This window comes from Tasmannia lanceolata, unplaced genomic scaffold (genome assembly GCF_043159265.1).
Source record: "Tasmannia lanceolata isolate RefF3 unplaced genomic scaffold, GAP_Taslan_0.1 ptg000019l, whole genome shotgun sequence".
NCBI classification, from domain to species: domain Eukaryota; kingdom Viridiplantae; phylum Streptophyta; class Magnoliopsida; order Canellales; family Winteraceae; genus Tasmannia; species Tasmannia lanceolata.
In genome coordinates, this window is record NW_027518696.1 from 29,677,981 (window position 1) to 29,687,020 (window position 9,040).

The following is a 9,040-nucleotide window of genomic DNA, read 5'->3' on the forward strand; positions in this document are numbered from 1 at the left end:
TCTCATCTTCTTGAGACTAATGGAACCCCCTAGAGACCTTCGTGATTGCGAATCAACTTCAAAACACCTAAAATGAGGTGAAATTCAACCTAAAATGCAAGAATACCTAACTTAATGCAAATGACTGACGCAGACCAAACAACCCTTTCGCTTTTTAAAGCGTAGCAAAATGGGGGTGTCTACACATACATACATACATACATATATATATATATATATATATATATATATATATATATATATATGAGAATTTATATGATGGGTGGTCGTGAAAACACGTGAAGTCTTAAAAAGTAGGTACGGCCCACTCCATATGATGATCCAAACCGTTCATCTGTTTGGGCACAACGTAAATAGGTTGTGCTCCAAAAATCATTTCCATAGGATGATCTTAACCCTCTGATCTGAACTGATCTGAATATGGAGTGCCCCAAAAATCATTTATGGAATCTTCTACAGATCGGAGGGTTAGGATCATCCTATGGAAATGAATTTTGAGGCACAACCTATTTATGTTGTGCCCAAACAGATGAACGGTTTGGATCACCATATGGAGTGGGCCGTACCTACTTTTGTAGACTTCACGTGTTTTCACGGCCACCCATGAAAGGCCCTTCCATGGATAGGGTGTGTACCAAAAATGAGCCCCATAGGATCATCCAAACCCAATCAAGGTTGGAGGGGAAAATGGACAGACACTGTTTCTGACCATTTTCCCCTCCACAAATGGCAGGGTTAGGATGATCCAAAAGGGCTCATTTTTTGTACACACCCTATCCATGGAAGGCCTTCCAAATGAATGCTTTGGATCACCCCAAAAATGTGGGGCCACATGAGTTTTTGAAGCAGCTGCTCAGATAAGCTATCTGAGCAGTTGCGCAGGAACAATTTTCTAATATATGTATATATATATATATATATATATATATATATAGGGAAATGTTTTCTGCACGATACCTTAGATAAGTTATCTGAGCAAGAGCCCAAAAAAATATGTGGGCCCACATTATCCAAAGCATTAATTTGGATTGTCCAAAGATAGATAGAGAGTGCACAAAAAATCTGGTCCACAGGATTATCCTAACCCTTCGATTTGTGGAGGTTAAAGTCGATCGGTATAAACCTCCACAAATATGTCCATTTTTAACCTCCAAAAATCGAAGGGTTAGGATGATCTATGGAGCTGATTTTTTGGGCACACCTTATCTTTGTAAGGGCCTATCAAATGAATGCTTTGGATCATCCAAACAATGTGGGCCGACATGATTTTTTGAGCTCTTGCTCAGATAACTTATCTGAGGTATCGCTCAGAAAATGTTTCCCCTATATAAATAAATATATATATATATATATATAAATTTTCTGTGTAAATATATGTTTTTGTTTCAATATATATTCCAATAGTTTCCTATAAGTTTCATTAGAAATTTAAAATCATAACCCATAAGAGTGTGGCTCTTGGTTTAAAGTCACTCCCCATTGACACGAGTTTGAATCCCTTGACTTACCCTATGTATGTGGTTTACAGGTGATTGCACGCATCCCTATGGAATAGTCCTGCACTAAAAATTCGGGTGAGGATCATAGGAAAAAAAGAAAAGAACTTTAAAATCATGTTTCTTATAGTTTGGAAAAGCGAATTGAATTCATTTCCAAGGAAGCAAATTTGCTATAAACTGGTTTTGCTGCAACTATATTTTAACCCGGTATCTTTTGCTTGTTAAAATCGCAATTTTCTTTTTCAAGCACATGATGAGTTCATGTAGTTTTTCTTGTTCGACAGTCTTTGATATTGAATTCTTGGAGGGAAGATCAGCCTCTTGATCCACTTCGAGGGAAGGATCAGTCCTCCTTTGTGCACAAGACACACTTTGTCAAACCAGTTTCTTCATTGATTTCCATTAACAATATCATATGCTTATATAAAGAACTTAATGATAAACATAGAAAGATCTTATTATAAGAATAGAAATAGCTAATTAAAGACTATCCTAATCTAACCTAACTACTAAATATATCAAGATATGATCTTAAAGACTATCCTAATCTAACTACTAAATATATCAAGATATGATCTTATTCACTAAAATATCTATTTAATCTATTCCATTAAGTTGGACCCATCTAGGTACGTATCACTCCCGTGGTATGGGCCCAATTGAAGATAGCTGTGATATTTCTTAATTTTTGATCTGAATATATCAGCCTTCTGCAAAGATATATAATTTGGCAACATAGGAAAGCGATTACATGTAAACCATTTTACTTGGAAAAAGCTGCGTGCATTAGATTCAGCAATGCCATATCACTAATATCCTTAATCGACTGAAATTTTCTCTCCCGTGTCTCGAAGTAAAAACAAAACTTGTCTTGAGCTCCACTTTAGTGCATCTGTAACGCCGAACAAGTCGTCCAACCGATTTGGGTTCGTAACAATTGGTATCAGAGCGGTCGATGATGAACCATGGCTACATCTTCAGAGATTTTGAATTCGATGTGTGAAGATTTTCAGAAGATCAAAACACTTCTTTTGGAATTGAAGGAATGACAACGATAATTTGAGGAAGGCTTGAACAAAATCGACATGGTGATCCAGAAGTCTTGCACGATGAAAAAGAAAAGACGAAAAAGAAAAGGGGAGACAAGAACGGAGAAAGAAAGAAGAGAAAAGAAAAACCGAAGAAACCACAAAAGAAAGTCGTCATTGATTTTCAGCGTCGTCGAGTTCGTCGCCGGATAATCCGTCATTCCTCTCGACACATCCAACACCAGCGTGAAGATCCTCTCCCACAACCATCCATGCATCAACAGCCAAACTGTTCCAAAAAAATGAAACGAAAGAACTTTGATGAACGGTCCAATGAGACTAGTTTTAAAGTGGAGCCGCGTAAACTCTTGATGACGACATGTGCAATGATGACTAATTATAAGACGAAGGGAAGAAAGGGATGCAAGATCTCATTTTTCTCCAACCAAGCCTTAATCTTCAACCTTGAGGACAAGGTTGAATTCAAGGCGGGTGGAATGATACGTACCTAGATGGGTCCCACTTAGTGAAATAGATTAATTAGATATTTTAGTGAATAAGATCATATCTTGATATATTTAGTAGTTAGATTAAGATAGTCTCTAAGATCATATCTTGATATATTTAGTAGTTAGGTTAGATTAGGATAGTCTCTAATTAGCTATTTCTATTCTTATAATAAGATCTTTCTATGTTTTTCATTAAGTGATTTATATAAGCATATATTATTGTTAATGGAAATCAATGAAGAAACTAGTTTGACAAAGTGTGTCTTGTGCACAAAGGAGGACTGATCCTTCCCTCGAAGTGGATCAAGAGGCTGATCTTCCCTCCAAGAAGATCAATCACGTTATGAACCGATTCGGGTTCGTAACAGGGAGCCACAGGCAAGTCGGCAACCAACAGAAACAGTCGATTCATGTGGTTGTTTCCGTTGCATGGGCCCAACCATTAGTATGTTCCGGCCATTCTTCTCCATCAAAGAGTGTAAAGAGAGGCAAGTGAGCTGCTGGAATAGACTTCAAAGGCATGTGTTACCTATCTTTGTTGTGCAAAAGTCAGTTTGATGGCGAGGATTGTCTAACCAAACTGCTAAATTTTCTTAAATGGGTTCATAATCGTCCAAATTAATCTGGTGTGTGCCACTAATTGAACTAATGAAAGCACCATGTTCCATCAGAGTTAATCTACTTAATTGTTGGAAATTAATTCAAACTGGTCCCACCCAAAGCTATCTTTATTTTTAGTCTTTAAGAGCTCTATGAAAATCCCAAGAACTTCTGCTCTAATACTACTTTGTAGAATTTTTTAAGACCACAACCACAAACACAAAAAGAATATATGAATAAGAAGAATAATATAACAAGCTTTTTTTTCAATTGAAGAAGAAACGTTGCTGCTGTTTTGTTTTCTTTATTTTTGAACTCACTTCCTCATGTCAACAGTAGACACAAACATATATAGTTTGCTTTTGACCGACTCTTTATGAACTCCCTTATTCGGGTTGGACTCTAAAGCAACTATTTGCAGACTCCATATGCTATTAAACAACTAGTGATAATACTTCCAGAAACCTAGCTCGAAAGTAAAAACGTAAACACTAACAACCCTTTAACATGCAAATCTAAAATACTTGGGTAGCCTTGGCTGGCCCAACAAGTCACCGTTTGAATTATTATTCCAACATTAATTATATAAACATTGAATAGAATTAAGAAAAAGAAGAATGAAGGGAATACACAAGATCCATGGATCCTATACATCTTAACTCAAAAGGTGAAGACCTCATACATTGATGCTAGCAACAACAATACCTGAATTGAGATGACCCACTCGATTATATAAGTGGAGTTTACACTGCAATAAATAGAATACCTGTAGTGGTTGCACGTCAAGAATCCACAATCCGAAATGTTGTGCGCACAGAAATTGAGCGTTGTGAGTGGAGCCATCCCGAGTACAGTGATTCAATGCAATCGATCATGGTGATACACAATTATGGTCTTTATTGGTGCAAGGAAGGAACAACTAGACATGATCTGACAACGTTCAAAACTCCTCTCATTGTTGCTTGATGTTAGATAAGGTCCTATGAAGTTTCTGAATCAGTAAATACCCAAAATACCCCCCTTTAAATTTTCGTCTGTCCATTTTTATTTGACTCCTATTAGGGCTTTCTAATAAACCTTATAAATAGATTAACTTGTGGCTAAACAAACCCTAAACGGTTGTACAGCTCTAGAAAGAGAAATCAGAGAAAGAGAAGGAGAAGACCGAGGAGATCCCGATTTCGGAGTCGAAGCCGTGAGTCCAGGTAAGATCTATGAACTATGAAGGATTTGGATACTTAGAAATCCTAAAATAAGGTTTGATAAAAAAAAATAAGAACTTTGATTAATATGGATTAGAAATACGAATTTTTGGGTTGATCTTGAGTTTTCTTGGATCTAATATTGATTTCCAATTCCAACCAACTCAAAATCGATATATAAGAATCTGAATTCAGAAATTTGAGTTTTGGAGATTCGAATAAGAATCTTTAGCAATTTTTCATAAATTGTGTGTTCGAATTCGGAGCGTGACGTCGAGTTTGATGGATTCCTTTCGTCGATACAAATCCATCGGATCCGACCTCGCGCAAATTAAACCCCAAACGAAGGAGTTATGGCTGTTTTAGTGACAAAAACGGTGAAAAATCACGTTTCAGAGAAATTTGGGTCCGCGCATGGGGCGGACGTCCGGAAAAATAGCGAACGTCTGTGAGTACCAAGTTTGGCAACAGATGGATCCTCAGACGTCCGGCGCGACAATTTTTCCAAAACTTCAAAATTCATAACTTATTCGTTTCTTATCCGTTTTCGACGCTCTTGTACTCTACGGATATGCTGAAAACGTCATCTTTCTGTTAAAAATAGTTTCAATAAGTTTTAGAAACCTACAATAATGATATAACCAAAATACTAAAACTAGCCATAGAATAGGTTACCTTTTAGGGCCCTTATTTGTTACTTATGCCTTCTTTTGATCAGGATATTGAATCATAATCCGAAGTAAGAAAGGAATCGAGCATCTTTGAGGTATGTAATAACGTACTACTTTGGGTATTTGAAAACCCTCTTCACATTGACTTTGGAAATCTGTATTGACACCTTTAAACTTCTGAATTAGCTTTGAGTATAGCATGCCATTTTGTCTTACCTATTACTACATTAGAACCTTTGAAATAACTGTTCTAAAATACTATTATGAACATCTGTTCTGAACTCTGAACCTGTGAACTATCAGTTTGAACTTTGAATATGAACCTTGGACACTTTTGAATACTTCTATGGAGGCTAGGATGATTTCTGGACCCTGCCATATGGGGGTAAAATATTTGGCAACTCTGGACCCACCGTGGGGGTAGTACACTGGAACTTCTGGCCCGTCAGTGGGATAAAACGCTGGCCCTGTCGACTTGTATCTGAACTTCGATGAACTAGTTCCAACACCGTGGACTGTCGGTGTATAAGCAATAACATGTCTTATGAACCATGTCTATGACTCTGAAGTGTATTTGAACTTGGAAACCTTTGACTTTTACCAGAACTTATACAATGAATTGCTTTATTGCACCTTTTATTTAGAACCTTGTTTGGCATACGCTATATTCACTTTGTGTCTACTGTTCAGTTGAGAATTCAGTATTCAGTTTTGACTTTATTATCTGACTCTATTGAACCCTATTATGCTTAGACCATACTTAGAGTAGTATTTTATTATGTACTGAGCTTTTAGCTGACTGTGGTTATTTAACACTTTTTAGGTCTTGGCCCTCGTGAGGTTAACGAGGAACATGACGCTTAGCTCGGATTTGGATTTTGGCTCAGATACTAATTTAGTTTATTTGTTTTCAGTTCATTAGGAAGTTAGTATTTGGCATAAGATATAAATACTGAAATCCGAGGAGTGACTAAGTTTGGCAACCTCGAGGGGGGTGAATTGGTTGTATATAAAAACTTTTGCCTTTTAAAACTTTTACCAAAATCACCCTAGTTTTATGTTCTTCTTAATTAAGTTTAATTAGTTGAACTTAAATCAAATATTACAAGTTATTATAAGTTCAAAACCTTTGTTGATTAACAAACTTAATTAAGTGATTAAGGTGCCCAATTTAGCGATGTAACGATATTCAAGTTTTAATGCCAATGCTAACTCACTCAAATCTAAGAAAAAATGCAAGCACAAATAAGAGAGTAAGAGGGAGAGAAAAATACCAATCACACAAGTGAGACAAAGATTTATAGTGGTTCGGCCAATGGCCTACTCCACTTTACTCAAGGTCATACTTGAGGATTTCCACTATTGAGACCTCCACGATGCCACGCTCCGAGGCGATTACATTCCAAGGGAATTAAATAAGGATGCCTTTGCTACCTTTACACCGACTCTCCTTCTCCACCGAGTTCTAAGCGCTCCTCCCAAGGGAATTAAAAATGGATGCCCTTGCCACCGATCTAATGAGGAAGAAGAAGAAAGCTTTGCCTCTAAGTAGGCTACAATGCACAATGAAGCTCCTAATATACTCTCAAAGATAAACAAGTTTAAGCCTAAACCAATCTCAAATGATTTTCTCAAATCAAGGCACAATGAAGGATTGATGAGAGATTTACCAAAAAATGGTTGTAAATTAGTTTCAAGGGTTTTTAGTGTTGGAGTATGTTCACCACAATGTTTTGAGCACATTCAATCGGTATATATAGAGTCCCAACACAATATGACCGTTTCAGGGGCAAACTGGTCATTTTCGGGTCAAAAATTCAACTAGCCGTTGGGCCTCCAACGACTATATTTTTTGAGTCCAGGGGCTTTCTCGGAGTTCCGAGAAAATGTCTCGGAATTCCGCGCTCGGAATTCCCAGAATTGTTCTCGGAATTCCGAAACTGGATATGCAGCAGGATTTTCCGATTTTGTAAAATTCATATCTCATTCGTTTATTATCGGATTTTGACGTTCTTATACTCTATGAATATGTTAAAAATGAGAGATATCTGTTAAAAATATTTTTAAAAATATTTTAAACAAGTTTTGATAGGATTTATTTGCTGGTCCAGGTTGTTTCTTCGTAACTCTGTTTTGTTCAATGTTGTGTTAAATGCCATATGGGTCCCAGCATGTTGGTGCACCACCATGGCCATTCACTTATCCATTTAAGTTCGTAAAGGGTGTGTTAGTCTCTTTGAAATATATATTTTTAGGGGTTTTAAGATGTGCCTTGATCAAGAGAAAACACAAGAGAGAAACGTGATACATACTACCATTCTAAATACTCTCTTGAACTTCTCTTGAGCCAATCTTCATTTGATCTTCAATGTGGTGCTTGACTTGCTTTGAGATCTTCAAAGTTGAGCTTCTTTCTTTGACACCTTCGAAGGATGATGCCACCATTTGGTTCAAGCTCATTTGTCCTTTGCATTGCTTGTTGATCCACAAGCTTTGGCCTTCATTGATCTTCCTTTGTTTGTTCAATGCTTTGAGATGGTTGCTGATGAGTTTCTCCTTGGTACCTTGAAGGCATGAATGGAACATTTGTATGCTCTAGCTCATTTGACACGTGTTTGGTTCATCTTCAAGCATAGACCATCAATGGTGTGTGCTAGCCCGGATTGACCTGTGAATTTTCTGTCCATAGCACAACACTCAAGGCAAACAATTAGTTCATAAAAGACTAATCAATTTGCGTTTGTTAATCATCAAAACAAGGTGATTGAGTAAACCCATGGGGAACCCTTGGGCTAACAATCTCCCCATTTTTTATGATGACAAGCCAAATTGATTAGAGATGTGGGAGGATCCTCTCACGAGAATTAGATAAGCAATATAATCATAACAACTCCCTCTCAACATATGCATAAGATATATTTAACAAATTATTATACAAGAATGCATATGATTATGGATCTAATCAATTACACAAATTCTCCCCCTTTTGGCATCGGCAAAAATGGAAGGATTAAGCATTTAAGCACAATACATAAACCATAAAAGATATACAATGAGAATATGATGCTCTTCCTAAATTCTTATCATAATTTACTAATTAAAATCATAGCATATATGGCATGATAAGAGCGTAACAACATATGAAACGAATAAACTAATACAAATCAAGCCTATGTTAGTAAAACAAAGAGACATTCCAATTTTAGAACAAACTTTTAGGGTATATCTTAGTATATGTATAAACTTCTACCCTATGACCTTAATACAATAATAGATTAGCAAGTTAAAGCTTATATTCAACTTACTATGAAAGAAATTTAGCAAGTTTTAGACTTAGCATGATAAGCCCCCATTATTTTTTTTATGAATTCTTTATAGAATCTTATCATGAGGTGATGTGTAGTTATAGACTCATCATGATAAGCAAGAATATAGATTTTTCAAGTTAAAAATATTCTCTTAAATTATCATGCATAGAAATGAACATTTGATCCTAATATGACTAACTATTAGGATATATGGCACGACAGT

General features: G+C 36.4%; 1 long non-coding RNA gene across 2 annotated transcripts; it reads left to right on the forward strand.

Annotated features, from left to right (window-relative positions):
• Window positions 1-1,859: 1,859 nt before the first annotated feature.
• LOC143853298 (uncharacterized) lies at window positions 1,860-7,310 on the forward strand. 2 transcript variants are annotated; one of them, XR_013237069.1, is made up of 4 exons: window positions 1,860-4,635; window positions 4,764-4,841; window positions 5,557-5,604; window positions 6,333-7,310. It is a non-coding gene; the product is annotated as an uncharacterized LOC143853298 (long non-coding RNA). The 2 variants fall into 2 exon arrangements; XR_013237068.1 differs by having other exon boundaries at window positions 1,860-4,841.
• Window positions 7,311-9,040: the final 1,730 nt, after the last annotated feature.